The sequence below is a fragment of the Marmota monax genome, unplaced genomic scaffold, assembly GCF_021218885.2.
Source record: "Marmota monax isolate L192 unplaced genomic scaffold, Marmota_monax_Labrador192_F-V1.1 WCK01_AAM20220418_F8-fsc00250, whole genome shotgun sequence".
Taxonomy (NCBI): domain Eukaryota; kingdom Metazoa; phylum Chordata; class Mammalia; order Rodentia; family Sciuridae; genus Marmota; species Marmota monax.
In genome coordinates, this window is record NW_026693876.1 from 165,326 (window position 1) to 184,968 (window position 19,643).

Sequence of the window (19,643 nt, forward strand, 5' to 3'; positions counted from 1 at the left end):
TATATTATATGGGGATATTATATATATTATATGGGGATGTGGCTCCATTGTTAAGTGCCTCAATTCCCAGTACAAAAAAAAAAAAAGTAAGGAATAAGGAATATTAGATATTAAATAAACATTACTCATGACATTTAATATTTTAGTTCTAGAGTAACTTTATTTTTATTCTATCTCAATTTAACCCTTCTCCTGTTTTAATGAAACCTCATTCAGACCCATAACTTTTGTTAACTCTTAGATGTTAAAAAAAATGAATTTATAAATTGAAATACCAGGTTCATTTAGAGTTGAAGCCAGAACCTATTACAGGAAAGGAGAAGCAAGGTCATTGACATTTTTCTCCTCCCCTGCTCTGGGTCTAACTCTTCTGAGCTTGATAATCTGGTTTTATCCCTCACGGTTAGAGAATGATGAAGTAGAAGAGAAAAATAGGAACAAGAAAGTAATTATTTCATGGTTTTGGGCCTTGTATGAGTTACAGCTATTTCTTTCCCTTATGGATGCTTCCTGCTGCCTCTTTTGAGTAGTCTAGTTTTAAGGTCTCCTCTCTATGTTCCTTGACCTATCCAAATGCATCTCTGCTCTAGTTGGGAACTTGTGTGCCCTTCAACAACCCAGTGCATCCTGTGGTTCACATACAGTTTTCTTTTCCAGAGGTTCTTTCATGCCACTAGATAAACCACTTGAAGACCTTTTAGTCCATGGGAACACTCATAAGTGCTTCCTTTCTTCCCATACACCTGAGAATACAATTATTTCAATAATGAAACTCTCTAGTACTATCTGTGTACCTTTGTATATTTCAAGCTGGGCTACCTGCTAGCTTACTAAAGGATGCACATATTAAATCTTCTCATGAGCTTTCTAAGAAGTCTCCTTTTAAAGACCCTCTCTAGATTGGAAGTTAGGAAGTATTTTCCTTCCTATTTATCTCCCCAAGACAAAGAGGATTGTACTTATAGCAGTGCCCTCCAAAAATAAACAAATAAATAAATAAATGACAACACCAAAAGCCTTCCAAATTTTTTCCCACATCTCTACTTTATTCCTCCAACATACATGAAGTAGGAAAGTTTTTCATTTATATAATACTCATTGGTCTGGCTTTTTTTTTTTCTAAAATGTAAAGAGTAGGTTGTTTCACAATCCAGTGTATTATTTTGCATCTTAAGTTTTATGTCTTAGAGAATTAGTCAAAGTTTCCAGTTCAAAGTTGAAAACATAGGTGGACCAACTTCCAAAATGGCGGAATGAGAAACTTAGGAAACCCTCTCCCCAGAAGGCATTGACAAAAATCATGCAGAATTATTATAAGCAACCACTTAGGAACTGGAAGCTGACCAAAAGGTATACAACAAAATGAAAGTATTTATTATTCTTTTTAAGTATGCTAAACCTCAAGAACAATAAAAGTCTGGCATTATAGGAATGGGTTCCTCCTACTCTCCCCCAGTTCCTCAGCATGAAGTTCTAACTGAGAAGGCAGGGAAGCCCTGAGAATCTATAGGTCTGCTGACTTGCTGACCAGCGTTGGGTATAACTGTGTTTGGAGCAGGAAAATTCCACATCCTGGAAGACAAAGAGAAAAAGACAAAGAGATCATAGTCGCCAATAACCATGGAAGTACAGTGCTAGCATGGGATCCATAATGGTTGAGCCACACAACAAAATAACAGATCAGCCAGGAAGTTCAAAGGCAGATCTAAAGAAAGTGACAATTAAAGAAAGCTTGGCCAAGGCCCAACTGATTCCTGGGGGTCTGAAAAGCAGTGGGTACACAAAATGTTACTAAGTGTGAGGCCTCATGAAAGCAGAAAGCAACTGTCAGGGAGCACTTATAAACTCCCTGAACTTCAAAAGCATTTCCAAAGCCACATGAAGCCCAAATGGCAGAGTGGAAGACATACTCAAGATGTGTAAGCAAGTCTCTGGTGGCTCACTGAATAACAGCTTCACTATGCTTACCTAGGAGTAACCCTTAGGAAAACAAGCCTAAGAGTAAAAATAAGAATTACAAACAAACAAAACATCTGAATGGGCACCACAGAGAATGAACACTGCACAAGACTCCTGAGAGCAAGTTAAGGAAAGTCACTGAAACAAACCAAGAGCAACCATAATTCCCCCCAGAGGAAAGATCCAAATAGCTTCCAAAGATGCCACGATATATATTCTAGACCTAATATGTAATCTAAAATTTCCAGTTTTCAAAAGTAATAATGAATATAAACAACAAAAACAGTGTGCACTCTACATAGGACAGTCCCAGAGCAAGAGAAGAGAGGAGAAAAAAAATAAGACAACAAATAATGGATGAAATGTCTCAAAACTGATTTAAAACACATCAAAAAGCTCCAATTGTTCTAACCGGGATAAATACAAAAAGAGATCTCATCAAGACACATCACAGTCAATGTGTTAAGTCAAAGACAAAAAGGAAAATCTTGAGAAAAAAAAAGAGAAAAAAATCACTCCTAACAGACATGGAAACCAAAATCAGATTAACAGATGACTTTTCAACAGAACCAAAAGAGGCCAGAAGGCAATAGGAAGACATATTCAAGCTGCTTAAAGAAGAAAGCTAGAGTAGAATGAATCAGACATAACTTTCCTATGTTAATATATGAATACATGACCAGTGAAACTCCCCACCATGTTAAACCACAAGAATGGGATCCTAATTAGAATAAGGTATACTCCACATATATATAACACGTCAAAATATACTCTACTGTCATGCATATCTAAAAAGAACAAATGAAAATTTTTGAAAAAAAAAAATAAAGCTGTAAACCAAGAATAGATTATCCACCAAAACTATCTTTTAAAGAAGAGAAATTGAGCTATTGCCACATCAATAAAGATAGAGAGAATTCGTTGCTAGAAGACAAGCATTATTAAAAATAGTAAAGGAAGAGGGATGTAGCTCAGTAGTAGAATACTAGCCTACCTTCCATGAGGACCTGGGATAAATCCCCAGCACCACAAAAAAAGAAAAAAGGAGAAGAAGAAAAAGAAAAAGAAAGAAAAGAAATAGTAAAGAAAGTTCTTCAGGCTGAAAAAAAAGCGATAGCAAACCAGTAACTGAAGTGCACCCAAAGCAAGAGAGAGAGCACCAATAAAGACCAATAAAGTTAATTATTTCAATTTTTTAAACTGACACATATTTTTTCTGTTTTTTTAACTGATACATAAGTCAATTTTATAAAATAATAATTATAAAACTGTATTGTTGGGCTTATTTAAACATGTAACATATATAGCACAAAAAAAGAAGGAATGGAACCATTTGGGGACAAGAAAATAATACCAGGTGGTAACTGAACCACAGGAAGAAATTAAAAGTACCAGAAGCAGTAAATATGTAGCTTAATATAAAATATTCTATAAATGTGATTTTTTTTCCTTTTAGTCTCTAAACTTCTTTAAAATACATAGAATTTACAAAGGAATAGATTATGATACTTTATTATCAGATTTATAATACATATACACATAATGAATATTAGGAGAAGAGTACCACAGGAGTGGGGAAGGATTGTACTTCTATGCAAAGTTTCTATATTTTATAGGAATTAAGCTACTATTTATATGAGGCACACTGCAATGCATTAAGGTACATAGGTTAATTCTTAGAACTGCCACTAAGAAAATCATTCAAAAAATGTATTAAAATACCAACAAAGGAATTAAGATGAACCACCAGAAAATATTTGCTTGATATAAGGAGCAGAATAATAAATAAATAATAAGAAGAAATGAGATGTATAGAAAACAGAAAAACACAATGGCAAACAGAAATCTAACCATATCTCTAACAACATTAAATGGGAATGGATTGAACCCTCTAGCCAAAAGCCAGCGGTTGTCAGGCTGGATAAAACCTGATACATAGAAAGGACTGATAAAATCCAAATAAGCTCTGCAATTTGATTAATATCATTGTGCCAATGTCAGTTTCCTGCTTCTGATCATGAAATGTGGTTATGTAAGGTGTTACAATGGGGAGAACTAAGTAAAGAGTGTATGGGAACTCCCTATCGCATTTTTGCCTGTTCTTAAAACTATTTCAAAATTTTAAGTCAACTTTAAGAAAATCTAGTTCATGTAGACAGATCTAATTTAGATGCACAATATTCATGCCAAAGCTATGCTCCAAGGAAATAACAAAGCAATTCTATGAGGAATAGTTATTGGTACCCAGTTCACTTTCCTCGGGACAAAATCAACACTTATTATAGTCAGACAGTGACTACATTTTCAGTTCCAGTTAGGAACAGGCATCCACTCCCCTCCCTCCCCCCACCATAACTGTTAATAGTAGCAGCAGATATTTTAGGTTTCTGTGGAATTAAGGCGTCTCTATCCAACTATCCACATTAAACACTAGGAAAATGTTTTATCCCCACAATGAGCTCAGTCCTGGAAAACTTATGGCCACCAGGTTGCACAACCGTTATAATGAATGGTCCTAAGACAGCAGGCTTTTTGTTTTTGGTTTCTTATAACTAAGCTAAATAACCAGTCTTGGTGTGTGTCCACTGTCTTTCAAGTCTGAAGAAAGAGATATGAAGCTCATGCCTTGTTTGTTTTTTAAATTTTTGTTCTGTCTTACCCGCCCCCCACCCTGTAATTAGAAACTTCCTGAACACCAATGAGAGGGGAATCGGGCTCACTTTCCAACACACTAGCCTGTGTAACGCAACGCTGGTTTTCAGTGAATGCTGGAGGGTGTGTGGTCTGACCAAAACCTCTAAGTCATGCTGCTAGAGCAAGATGGGCTTCTCAGAAAAAGTGAATAAGAAGCAAAACCCCAGCCTGGAGTGTACAGTCACTGCTCTGCGTACAGTGATAAAGACGAGAGGAAAAGGGAGGGGCTCTTATGAGGGTTGTCACATTTAGAGGGAAGAAGGAAAAGAATCCAAAGGATCCTTTTCTCTTCCTTCCACTCCACCTGTAGAGCAGAGGAGGCCCCAGGAAGCTCTTCTCTGAAGCCATGGAAGCTTCTCCACTGGAGCCAGGCTGAATTCAAGTCCCTCTCCTCCCTTCTCTACCTCTGGGCTCCTGATCTTCCGTTTCCTCATCTGTAGAATGGGGAAACGGTCCCTACACCTCACACAGGCAATGAGAGAATGAAATGAGAAACTGTATGCAAATTCCAACCACAGTACCTCAGGAACCATAAATAAACACAATAACAATCTGTTATACTTGTCATTTTTTATAACACTGATGCTTTCCCCAAACTGCATGACCTTTGTGAGAATTATTTGGCTCTATGGAGATTTCTAAGAAGTTTCAAAAAGGCAAATTTTTTGAGCACTTTTTATAAAGACTATGTACTTTTTGTACTTTCACACTTGACAAGGAGTTTTTGACAAAACTTTTAAAATACTATTATTTCTAATCTATTAAAATCCAAAAGAATTAAAACATTGGGACACTGACTTATCCACTGCCAAGTTCAAAGCCTTCTCCACATGCAGGATGTAGAAAGTATTCTAAAAGGATAAAGGGCAGGGAATTATATTTCCACCATCATACATACACTAAGGCATTGCCAAAGTGTTAAATTCTTAAGTGAATTTGCTAATGTTTCTTTTTCTTTGCTTTTTTTTTTTTTTATTAACCTAGGCTAAGCAAAGAGTTTGATACCACCCATAGGCAAAGAGAAATGAAGAAATAGTAGAAATTAAGATAAGTAAATGAGCGATTGCTGTTAGAAATGTTTCTCAAACCATAGTCAATTTAGTACAGAAAACCAGTAATGAGAACTTCCTTGCTTCTGAGGAAATATAGTAAAAGCATGCTTTCAGACACAGAGGCTTCTCAAGCCAGGAATGCATCCCTAGGGATCCTGACCCCACATCCCTAACAGGACACCTGCTGCTCTCCAGCCAAAGAGCATGCAACTCCATTTGAACTGATTTTTGCCTCTCCAGTTTCATTCTTAAGGTATCTTATACAGCTTCTTCATCTCTCAAATTTGTATTATTGAAAGTTCGTTATTTAAACAAATGTATATGGAATTCCTACTAGTGTTTTTCAGAAAAGGGATGGATTCCAGTGGTTTAAAATAGAAAAAGACATCATAGATCCTAATTAGATAAGTTATACCCATGTATGTTTAATATGTCAAAATACATTCTACTGTCATAAGTATATAAAAATAACAAATAAAAAAAAAGACATCCTAGAATCAGTCAATAACTGTGCTGAAAGGGCACAGATGTAGAGAAAGGGAAAATGATCAGTGGGCTAGCACACGCCTGCAATCTCAGCTACTTGGGGGGCTGAGGCAGGAGGATCGCATGTTCAAGGCCAGCCTGGGCAACTTAGCAAGATCCTGTTTCACAGTAAAATATGAAAAAAGCTAGGAATGTAGTTCAGAGGTAGACCACCTTGGGTTCAATTCCTAGTTCAAAAAGAAAGAAAGAAATGGAAAGAACTAAAAAAAAAAAAAGGAAAAGGAAATGCTTCCTCTAGGAAAAGGCCAATAGGACCTTGGAGATTCTCTGTCTCACCTCAGGCTCTGGCTGGTGCTGTCCTCCACCCCCTCACCTTTAGCAGACAATGTCTGCCTGGCATTCAGATTCTGCATGAATTCATTCTCTGAGATGAGCCATCTCTTACCTGTCTACTAGGCCAGGACCCTTGTGCTTCTCCATGATATCCTGTAGCACAATGTCATTTTCTATATCCCCATTATACAGAGTGCATGTCTCCCCCAACTGTGAACAGCATGAGAGAAGTTCTGCTCCCCTCTCCCTGCTCTCCTGTTGGACCCAGGGAATCACCCCATTGCTACTGATAGAACGATGAATAAATAACTTGGGCACATGCAGGTGTGCTGGGGACAACCAGCCAGACCACAGAAGAGTCCATTCATAGACTCTAGAATGATAAACTGGATATCTTAGCAATTATTTATTTGAACACTGATGTTTTTAAATTCACTTGTTCTACATCTCCCAGGTACTGAATACTTCAGTGATTTATATATACCACCTCATTTCTTTTTCATAACAAGATAGCAATTTTTATTGTTATTTTTGAGATGAAAACAAAAAAAAATCAGGTTGAGAAAGGTTAAGTGATTATTTTAACTGAAAATGATAAACTAAGGCAGACTCCCCACCTGTGCTCTACAAAAGAACAACCATTCCTCCGAAAGAGTGAGAAACTTTTTCCACGTCACCTGGGTTAGAATGCCCTAGAGCCCTGACCTTGTGTCTCATACCAGGTCTTTCTTTCTACCTCATTCTTCCACTCTACAAAAGACCCTAAAGGACAGGCAGAGATTCTGAGATATTATACAATAACAAGAATTATTAGAAAGCCTTAGCAAGGAGGTGACATGATGGAGAAAGCACTTTTACTATAACAAAGTAGCCCAGACTGATGGCTTATGCAACAGAAATTTATTTTCTTATTGTTCTAGAGGAAAGAAGGCCTAAATCAAAATACTCAGGTCTGGATTTTTCTGAGTCCTCCCTCTTTGGCTTGCAGATGGCAGCCTCCTTCTGGAATCCTCACAGGCTTTTCCCTGGGCACATGTGCCCTGGGCATCTGTCTGTATTCAAATGTTCTCTTCTCATAAGTGACACCAGTGTGATAGAATTAGGGCCATTTTACTGGTCTTATTTTAAATTAATCACCCCCTTAAAGGCCTTATGTCCAGTTACAGTCACATTCTGAGGTACTGGGGGTTAGAGTCTCTGTGTATGAATTTGGAAAGCACACATTTCAACCTATAACACATTTCAATAATATAAACATAACAGTTAAACCAACAAGCATACAACATTTAATAGAGAGAGGTGGCATTTGCTAAACACAACCAATATGAGAAGTCCACATGTGATATGATCTGCATCCAAGCCAGGATTCTGGAAGGGATAATCAAAGAAACAGTTCAGCCCCTTTCAGATGGGGCAGCCTCCCTCATCTGCCTATTTTAAAAGCTCTCACACACAACCCAAACATTCTATATAAATGAAACCCAGTACACAGTGCAATTTCTTGTACTGCTTCACAATTGGGAAGCACTCATTCAAGGGAACCTGTCATTTTAAGAGTCAGGAAACTGGCCAGTCCCATTCCACAGGCTCATTACAAATAGCAGGAATGTCTCCTCAGTCCCAAGCCAGTCAGCTAGCCATCTTCCCTTGATCATTCTGGCTTGCTGTTATTTTCCATTGTTTCACATTTTGGTGATCAAAACCAAGAGGCCATTCTGGCTATATTTGAAGGGCATGAAATTCTGAAGTTGGAGGAAATATTCATCATCGCCACCTAGAAGTCTCCTCACTGTGCACATTTGAAAGCTAAGGCCTAAAGAATATGCCAACCTATCCAAGGTCCCTCCACTAGGGAAAAGGTGACCATACCCCTTTACTTCCAATCAGGTATTCCTTCTTTAGAATCCTATCCCACATGCTAAAGATAAAAGGGAATAGTTAAAAGAAAGGAAAAAAAAGACATAGATACATTTTAGTTTGGCTAAAATTTTAAGTTATTATGTTATTATCTGCTGCTGTAGCGTAGGCTCAATATATAAATTTGAGGGAAATGAATAATGAATTTCTCCATATGATTGGTTAAATAAAGCTTAAAAAGTGTCATTTTTATCTCTTATACTTTTCTATGTTCAAAACGTAGCTGTTATCTACTTACAAATATTAGACAAACTGTTGTGTTGTTTTTTTTTTTAATTCCTTCTCCCACACAGCACATTATGGAATGACAAATATATGTTCCTTCACAGGAAATGTAGACTAATGATGCTTTGCCTTCTACTTAAAAGAAACTGATAATGGTATACACTTTGTGTTAATACTTTTTAAATGTATCTAACAATGTGGCACAAAATGCTAAGCAATCTGCCATGCACATGCACGGTGGCACACACCTGTAATCCCAACCACTCAAGAGGCTAAGGCAGGAGGATCACAAGTTCAAAGCCAGCCTCAGCAATTTAGCAAGGCCCTAAGCAACTTAGTGAGGCCCTTTCTCAAAATGTGGCTCAGTGATTAAGTGCCACTGGGTTCAATCCCTGGCACAAAAAAAAGGGGGCTTTTTTTTTTTTTTCCGTACAGCTTTCTCTCTCCAGACTGGAAGTTTTGCAAATAGCTCCCCTAGGGAGTGTTTGTGTTTTGTTGAGGGTTCCACCCCCCTCTTTAATTGCTGCCTTTTTCATGACTTCCTCAAGATTGCCACACCAGGGAAAGCCCTATCTTTCCTCTAAGGTAAACAGTCCAAGAAAAACCTCCAGCAAAACCATCCTAGGGAAATATTTCCTGAGATCCCTTTTTTTTTTTTTTTCTGGATAAAATTATCAGCAGTCTGGGTTGACTTTGCTTTTCAACTAGCACAGGAACTATTTCAGGCTGGTCCTGTAGTTCAAAATAGAGATGTTGACTAGAAGTTAAACAAATTGACAAAAATATACAACAGGAGTTCAGGATGCTCAGAGGGGCTGTAGAACCATAAAACACAGACCAGCACTCCCCAAGTCCTGGACGGTATAACATGACACAGGAATTTAGATTCACCGTTCTTGTCTCACCTTGTAAGAGTTTATAGATACTGTGAATGACAATCCACTTTAGAAATGAAGAAGAAGCCTGGTCTTTTGCAGGATTAAGAACTCTATAAATAAAAAGTATGTGTTTGAGAGGTGTATTTTAAGGGGTTCTTAATCTTCTTAGGTGTCGTGGACATTTGGGGCAGTCTGGTAAAGCCTAGGAACTCCTTCACACAGCATAACATTTTAAAATTCATGAAATAAAAGCATCAAATTATAAAAGAAACCGATTTTGATGAAGTACATGGAGTCATGCAGTCTGTAGATATTAAATGATCTTTAATCATGCATTGGAGCCTTGAACTACATTTTTCTTCTGTTTGTGGACTATACAAAACCAACATAATTCTGAAGTCTGAAATAAAAATTTTGAGGACAGAGCAAGTTAAAACATCACGAAAGTTAAAATAATAGAAAACAATTTCTTTTTGTACTAACTACCTCTCTGTTCACCATAATGAACATGTAGCACACCTTGAATATTTAGGTATTATATGTAGCAAATACAGATTAAAGTGAACTAGAAGTACTGTCATTTGCTTCAAAATATGAAGTATACATTTCTTCCACCTTTGATCAACAAGCTAGGAAAGAGTGCCAAGGACATTAATAAAATCGGTAAGCCTGTAATCCCAGTGGCTACGGAGGCTGAGGCAGGAGCGTCTGAGTTCAAAGCCAGCCTCAGCCAAAGTGAGGTGCTAAGCAACTCAGTGAGACCCTGTCTCTAAATAAAATGCAAAATAGGGCTGAGGATGTGGCTCAGTGGGGGAGTACCCCTGAGTTCAATCCCCGGTACTGCCCCCCCCCCCAAAAAAAAACATTCTATAAGTAGGTTTCAGTTCAGCTTCTGCTGATGAGATTCAATGGGTTTTTGAAAATTCAAAATTAACACAATGTTCAATAACTATCCCCTTCATTTTACAGATGAGGAATTAGACAGGAGGAAGTTAGATAACCAAAGCTAAACCATCCCTTAACCAATATGGGCTGAACCAGCAATAAAGTGCACAATGACTTTCAATCCATGGCAAAACTACAGCGCTTTCATCTTAAGAAGATTTATGAGAAATGGCTACTGAACTTAAGAAAAAAAGGATGGTTTTGAACTTTGAAATAATTCAAGAGTCAATATTTCAATAATACTATTTTAGTCCCTTATAAAAATACCATTTTTATTATGGTAACCAGCTGTTCTCTAAATCTTTAATTTTGAGAAGTGACTTTTAAATACAAAATGAAGGATTTATGTGAGGTTGAAGAAAGAACATCCTGATACCATGACTGTAAGGAAGATCCTCTTTTCAATGGTCTACTGTTATCCCTAATTAGACATCTTTATGTTTTAGACATCTTTACTTTGCAATTTTTCATTGCTGTTTTTTGTTTTGTTTTGTTTTGTTTTGTTTTGTTTGTGGTGCTGGGGATGGAACCCAGGGCCTTACACATGCTAGGCAAGTGCTCTGCCACTGAGCGGCACCCCAGCCCAATGTTGCAGAATTACACTGCAGAATTACAAAATCGATAAAGCCCTACCTTGAGGACTAACGTGCGCTCAGAAACCTGGGGAAGTAGACAAAAGGCTGAGGAATGTTCTATAGGCCAGACCCAAGCACTTGGCTAGGGATCCATTAAGGGCAAGGGAGGCCAACGATTAAACATTCAAACTTCAAAGGACAATAGCAACCATTCTACAGACTAGAACATGAAGAAAACAGATTCCAGAATGCTGGCCCCTGGAACAGGAAAGCCATTGAGATCTGCTGAAGTGTAGAAAAGGCCTAGCAACCAGCCAGGTGAATAATCCAACAAGAGTTTGAAAAGAACAAAGGCTCCATTCCTGCTGACTAGAGCTGGAAGTCAAGCCAAGCTGTGACTACTCCCTCCTAGTCACTAATTACCTTAGATAAAAGGATCTGTATTCTACACACCATGGATTTCTATGGATTTTGATCTGAGGTTATTTTTGATTTTGGGCTTTGTTTTCATTCAGTTTATGTTTTGCTCAGTGTGCTAGTTCATTTTAAGGGTTTTCAGCTTTTCTTCTTCTTCCTCTTCCTACTCCTCCTGCTGGCCTCCTCCCTCCCACTCTAAAAGAACCCAAGCATCTAGCTCTTTGCACCTAGCATTTAAGCCATAGCTAGAGATAAACCACAGAACATGGCAGACTGGTTTTATTTTAGGTCCACATCCTCAAAACCTGAAGAGGCTCTCCACACCACACACATCTTTCTAAGTTTCTCCAGTGAATTTGCATTGCCACCCAAGGAAATGACTTTGTTCCCTTTTTCCTCTGGAGGCTCTCACCTCCCCACCCCCATGCTTAGTTTGTGACCTCATCTTTCTTCATTGAGAGAAAACAGAAAGCACCAGAGGGAAGCTTCCCATCTTCCACCAGCAAATCTGCAAACTCCCCTGGCTCTGCACTTGGGTTCTTCTCTGGTAACAGAAGAGGTGGCATTCTTACACCTGGTATAGACCTGGCCCCGTGCACATCTCTCTAGATGGAAAAATCCATCCGTCTCTTTCTCAAGGACTTTACTCTGATGACCATGACTTTCTTTCCTGAATCATCCAACTTTACTTTTCAACCAGATTATCTGATTGGCAAACCTGTTAGAATCTCTCCATTCAATCCATATTCATTTTCCCCACTATATCTCCATTTTTAGACTGTTTTAGTGACGAACTTCCCTAAAGAAACATTACTCACCCTGGATTCACAGCTGTGCCATTCTTGTTCCCGTTCACTCCCACCCCACCCCCACTTCTGCTCCCATCACTCCACCGACACTTCTCATCAGGATCACCAATGACCTCTATCAGCTCAGACATGCTGGTCACTTTCTTAAGCTCATCTTACTCGGCCTCTTTGTTTCCACTTTCTCCACTTTGTTCCCATGACATCATTCTTGGTTTCTTCTTAGCAAACTCCTTTACAAATTCTCTTCTCTGCCTACAGCCACCATCTTAAGCCACGCTGTTCTCGTTCCATTCATTTCCCATCCATGGCATCTCCTCTCTTCATACATGGGCTAAAATTACCTCCCAGCAAAAAAAGCTCATTTGCTTATTATTTGTAGGTTTACTTTTGGTCTCTCCCAAGACGGAATGCACTCTACCTGCTTTATTCACTCAGGTATACCCAAAATACAGCACAGTGCCTATGAGGTCCAGTACTAATCACAACTTACTGAATGAGCAAAGGAATAAGCTGCAAACGGCTGGTTGATCGATGATTTCTAACAAAGCAAAATTCTTTTATGAAAAAGGAGAATAACAAAGTATTTAAATTGTTTCACACAACATTTGCTCTTTTCCTAAGTATTAACTAAAAACAGAAATTTTTTCCTATTACTTTTCTAAGCATGCCATGTGCATTAATAAAGAGGGATATAAAGTTTTTTCTCACGGAAATGTATACTTTATACAAGAACATTCTTTTCATTGTGATGATAAAAAGTATTTGCAGAAATTCTTGCTATCTATTTAAAGTATCGTTTTGATTGACAAATTGGTTGATTAGTGCCTTAAATATTAATGTGCTAATTAAGCTCCTTATTAATACATATAATGTGTAATATTAAATGATGACTATTAATCATTAATACATAAGATATACTGGGCCATTATCACGCACCTATAATCCCAGTTACTCAGGAGGCTAAAACAGGAGGATCGTAAGTTCAAAGTCAGCCTCAGCAACTTAGCAAGACCCTTTCCAAAAATTAAAAAAAAATAAAGACAGGGGATGTAGCTAAGTGGTAGAACACCCCTGAATTCAATCCCCAGTACCAAAAAAATAATATAAAAAGCACTGTATGTTAAGTAATTCCTTCATAATTAACATGGATTAACTCATTATTAATATACATAAATACAGATGGTATTAACATTAATAATTAATATTAACACTTTGTGAATAAGTATTATTGCCTTATTTTAGTAAGTATATGCTATATCATAAGGTATGTTAATACCTCATATTAGTGCATAAGGTATTAATCAGCCAAATAATTTGACAATCTGAAAGATAATTTAAATAGTAAGAATTCCTACAACAACAAATCTTAGAAAATTGATTCTTCCATCGTTTTTCATTGACAACAGATGCATCATTGCAGATAATTATAAAGATGGGAAAATTTTCATGTAAATATTGTGAATTTTTATGTATTTCAAATAAAAATTCCTGCTTGTTGCCAGCTCAGGAATAAGTACAAAGTAACAGATTACAAGTAAGCATAATAGCTTTGCAATTAAATCTTTAATTAACCAAGTAACTTTTCAAATTAGAAATTTTGCTGTACCAAACTGTCCTAAAATGCATTAGTAGCAACTTCTAAGAATCACTATAATAGGACTTTGAAGTAATTATCTGAACATGTTTTACGATTTTACATTAAACGTAGACTACCATGCCATAAATTACAGAAATGCCCTGGTGTTTTCTATTTGAGGTCTAAGATTATGACTTCAGCTACATATGTAGTTTTGATAAAATGTCTTATTTTTTATTTTCTTTAAAATATAGACCTGTAAAAAACTACTATGGAGTTTCAAAAAACAAAATTACAAATCATGTACTGCAACTTCCTCTATCACGTCAATCAGTAACCAAGTTATAAGTGCAGAACAATGGAGTTATTATGGAAACATGCTTTCAGACAGTGTACTTTCTGCACCCTTCCTTATAATTTTTTTGATGTTAACCATAATAGGAAGATGCTGACAACATCAAATAATATTTATAAAACTCAGAATACAAACCAGCCAATTAATCAATTGCGACATGTAAAGTACATCAAAATAAAAATCCTAAGACTTGGACAAATAAAAAGGCGCTTGATTTTTTAACATTTCTCCTTTCACATCTATAAAATGTACATCGTAACAAATGTTCTGCTAACTCATCTAGTTATTGTAGGAATGAATGTGGGAAGGGATGAATAAGCAGTTCTTTTATCAGTTATAGAGTGCTATGTAAATAGAAGGTATTATTGGCCTTCTGATACATTTTTTCAAACTAGATAATCAGGAAATAGGCAATAAATAATGACAAAAATGATAAACTAAGCAAGTATAAGATGAGTCTTGCAAATACATGAGCTTTCTATACTACAGAAGAAAACTGAAGGCAGGTATGATATTACACACCTATAATCCCAGCTACTCAGGAGGGTGAGGCTAGAGGATCACAAGTTCGAGGCCAGGCTGGCAATTTAGCAAAACTTTGTCTCAAAATGAAAAATAAAAAAGGGATGGGGATGAAGTTCAGTGGTAGACTACCTCTGGTTTCAATCCCTAACACCACACCACACACACACATACACACACACACACAAAGAATATCAAAATTACACATATTATGAACACTTGTTTTCTATCTCAAAACATGCTGTTCCCTAAAATACCTAAATTTCCCTGCCAACTCCAAAAGTCAAGAAAGTGAGAAGGAAGACTGAGGATGAAGGAGCAACTGATTCACAGCTATATGGGCCATGGCAAGCAAAATGAGTGCCATCTGGCCTATCATCTTTGACCCAGTTTTGGCTGAACTCTGATATAGATCACTGAGTCTTTCTAAAGATAATTGAATTAATTAAAAGAGTAATTAGACTGGTAGGTGTGTAGCTTTACAAAACTGCTGATAGTGGAGCATTCAATTATTTGTGTTTATGTTGGTATAAAGGGGGAGGTAAACTATAGTTTCAAAAAATGTTATAAGGGTGGATTAAAAACCCAGAGAATAAGAAAACTGAGACTTGCATAACAAAACCCGCAAAAAGTATAGTGCATTCCATTTTTACCTTGGGCAGGTAATGGTGTCCAAAGACCAGAACAATACCTGTTTTATGTACTGTCTTCTCTAGGGGAAAAAAACCTCCACAGTTACTCTTGGTTTCCCCATCTGTTTACCTTTATAATAGTCAAAAGGTAGAAGATGAAGAGTTAGCCAGACCTTAAGCTCATTCTAAGTTGGTTTTTGACAAGCGTGGACATTATTTTTCTCCTAAAACTTTTTATTAATGATGCAAAGCTTAGCCTTAACTCTGTCTTCTCTACGTTAAGCAAGGCTGGATGTCCCCGGCACCATTAGTTTGGGCCATATTCTCTGAACCATCTTCAATTTCCCCAATTTCTGTAAAAATGAGTCTATGAGAAAGAAAAGCAATTTGCTTTCATTTTTCTATACATTCTCATCATTGTTAAGGGAAGTGTTCCAGGAAACACTAAAAACAATCTGCAAAAAAAAAAATGAGGAAAAAAAGTGTTCATAAAATTTCTACCTCTAGTTCAAAATTTCACCTATATTGTTAAGGCCCCTGATGTTCTTCAGAATTTTTGAGGAATCCCTAAAGGGCCTTTGATTATGGTAGCTATATCTGTTGATATTTATTATGTTAGAAATTTTAAACAAAATACAAATTTAAATAAAATTTTCTTTTCACATAAGAATTATCTAAATTGTTAGATTTGTTGTTTTCTCTATTTGGTGGTAACACCCAGCGTGGACCCAGGGTAACTCTCCTCTCTCATACAGCTTCCAAATGGATACAATCTTTCTCAAAGAAAAATGTCAAAAATTACAACTAGCATTCTCTGACATTTTGCTGAACATTTTAAGAATCCTCAAAATACTCAATTATTATTATTTCTATTTTACAGTTGAGAAACCCACATGGGAATGAGCTAAAGAAATTTGGCTCATGCTGTCACAATTGTAAGTAGTAGGATTTTTGTTAGAAGCTGGAAAATTTAATAGATTGAAGAATCTATCCTAAGAATGTGTACAAAGAAGTGTACAAAATATACAAGGGTTCTAGATTAAATATTATCTATAATCCTGGAAAATTTTAACCACCTAAATATTCAACAAATTATGACTGGTCAGTTAAACATATTCACAAACTTAAAGCTGCATATGGTGAGAACCTTTTTAGCTCATGTGGATAAACAGCCATCAACTGCATAGTGCCTGACACATACTAGGAACTCAATAATATTTAAAATATGAATGAATCAAAAAAGTACTATTATTCAAAATTATGTTCAACAGAAAATATGAATGAGGGAGAAGCATCATAGAAAATAGCATGTACAGTGTGATCGCAACTTTGTAAATCTACACATAAGTATATATTGAGAAAAAAAAGGTATAGAAGCATAGATGTAAATACAGGAATTCTTTGTATCCATGCTGATGCACACTGGGTACTCAATAAATATTCATTGGCTGAATAGATGGATGAGTGACATTTTAAAAGTAGTGACCTCATGGAGCATTATAGGTAACTTTTTCTTTTTTTCTATGTAATTTTTTATATTTAACAAAATGGAAACAGTAAGCATGATTTATCTTTGTAATAAACAATAATATTATAAAGCATTATCACTTTGGGACATACCATTAGGAATTTGGGGAAAAAGTAGAAGATATAGATGTATCTAATTCCATTTACTATTCAAGCAATAAAAAATAACAGATGTTACAATAAAATGACAAGTCTGATATTATATGGCTGATTATTCTCAGGGTTGAATCTAGAACCTGGGTCACATGGTTTCTAGACAAGTAGTCTTCCTGTTGCACCAAGATGCTTGACATCCCATAATACGGGTGAAGAAGCAACAATACCAACACTGCGGTATCCATCTTTAGACAGTTCCTTGCTTATAAGCGAAATGATTCGTTAAATAATTATTTTATGTCATCAGAAAACTTCAGAGTTCTAATAAATATTCCCTTTCAATGCAATATAAATTGCCTTTTGAGATTTGTGAACTTCATAAAGGCGTTTCCAAATTTGTGTGTGTTGGAAAGGCACAAATGCATTAATTTGGGGAGGAGTCCAGAGTTATTACAAAATTTGTAAAAGGGTCAGTGATCAAAAAGAAAGAAAAAAGGTTGAAAACAAGTAAACCTACAAAATATGCCAGCAAGAGAAGGTGAAAAAAATGATTATAAATACAAGAGGAAAAGGAACTAGGACGATTCTGTCTTCCTCTTTTTTTTTTTTTTAATGTCTGGAACATATCTTGTTAATATGTAAATAATTCAATTTTTTTGACTTTGTTTTCTAAGTAGCAGCACTAGGAAAAACAATGATGGGTTAAAAGTACAGGTCAAATTGCCTGTATGGAATGAACTTTATCAGGCGCTAAGAAATCTATTTAATAATTTTCTTTTTCTTTAACTAAATGTGAAATACTTTAAAAAGTCACTTACAGTGTTAAAAAGAAGCAGGGTATTGTCCCATCAAATATGCTTGCCCTACAGGAAGTTTGTAAAACTTCTCTGAGCAAATGCAGATTAAACACTTCTCTATGCATTTCACAACTATTGCTTAATTTAAAATTTAACTCTTCCTGAACTCAGGGCAAACAAAGGGCCGTTTCTCATCCCAACATCCAAGTTGACTGGTGAGGCCTAGGACCTCTGGGAGGTAATTTTTAAGACTCATACTGAGCTTCTTTCACTAGATTTCCTAAAAAATACCTCTTGGGCCACGATTTCAAATTTATACAATAAACAGAAACAAAACAAAATACAAATCCTTCTTATACCCCAATTATGTTTGAGCTGAGCCCAATCTAATACTCTCCATCTGCTTTATCTGAATAAATGCCTAGATCATCAAACAGTATCAAGAGCACTTCCTGTTCTAGTGTCTGTGATGAAAAAAAATATTATTTTTAAGACTAAAATTATTAGAAGTTATAGGAGATAGAAAGAGTGTCTTTTTTCCTCCTTCCTTGAAACAAAATTGCTAAAACAGTATTTCACACTCAACATTTAACTGTGGGACTTGATCCTATCTTTTCAAGTATCTAGTCTTGAGCCGTTTTCCTACTGTGTCAAATATCTCAAGGGAAAATTCAATCAGAACACCGGTGGGTTTACATTTAATTTTTCAGTATTGTCTGTCTTTGGCGTGACACTGAAACACATCAAATACCCAGGAATGCTTTGCGTAAGTATCCAAAACCACTCTTTTTTTTTTTTTCAAATAAAATTTAAATGAGTCCATGAAGGCGGTTGCTAAGGATCCTCAGAGCTGTCAAAGAGCAAGGCTAGAGTGCGGGGACCACGGAGTGGCATCACGTGTACCATAAACGCACACCACCTCGCTGCTGCCTTAAATGCTAAATTTCCGGGCTCCAACCGAAGGAAACAACTGATCGCTCGACTCCGCAGTGCATTTACACCCAGGAAAGCAAACTTGCCCCGGTGAGAAGGAAACTGAAGTTTCTGATCCGTGCATCGTTTCAAAAGCAAAAGGCACGCAGCCTTTGAAAGCAATGAGGTTCCCCTCCGTCCCCTTCTTCCTTCCGAGTGACTACAGACTAACAGCGAAGGAGAGTGGGAGAGAGAAGTGGAGCAGGGCAAGAGTAAAGGTATTGCTTACAGTTCCCAGAGTTACATGAGAATCTTCAGGCTTTTCTGTGCCTCTATTTTCGGTCAGGATCCCAGTTCAGCCAGAACTTCAGGAAAGTCTTATCCCTGGTAGGCGGGGCTAAACCGTGGGCTGGTCTCCTTGGGGTTCTGCACATGTTTTAAGGTGGAATTAAAGAACAAGAGAGGGAGAGAACACTGCTCATAAAGGCTGATATTTGGAAGGTAAATAGTCATCAGAATCAGATGTTTGCAGTCAGAAAGCATGCTTAAAGGATAGATAAACTAACTTGTCCTAAATTATATAGACTTTGCGTTTCTCTGCGTGTAGAATTGCTTTTTGCCCTTAAGAACACACTACTTCTCTTTCTTCCACACAAGAACAAAATTGAAAACACAGTAAATAACCTTGCACATTATTTGCATTCTTTAAAAAGGCCAAGCTTATAACAAACCCTAAACATAAAAATGGATACATTTTTTTAAATGAACGATGTAGGACCACTTTAAAAATCACATCTATTCAAATATTTCGTCCCCCAAACTCTGAACACCTGAGTTGATAATTATATTCCTTTGTAAGTTTAAGGTTAAAAGCATTCCAAAGAATATAATGCAAATGTTGAGATTTATAGTTAAGAAAAATTAAGTCAGGTTGAA

General features: G+C 36.6%; 1 protein-coding gene across 1 annotated transcript in view; it reads right to left on the reverse strand.

Moving 5' to 3' along the window:
- Positions 1-19,128, reverse strand: part of Pla2g4a (phospholipase A2 group IVA) — a 128,456-nt gene extending 109,328 nt beyond the window's left edge. Inside the window, exon 1 of the mRNA XM_046462691.2 lies at positions 18,997-19,128. The gene's annotated coding sequence lies outside the window, so the exon portion shown is untranslated. The remainder of the gene's footprint in view (positions 1-18,996) is intronic.
- Positions 19,129-19,643: the final 515 nt, after the last annotated feature.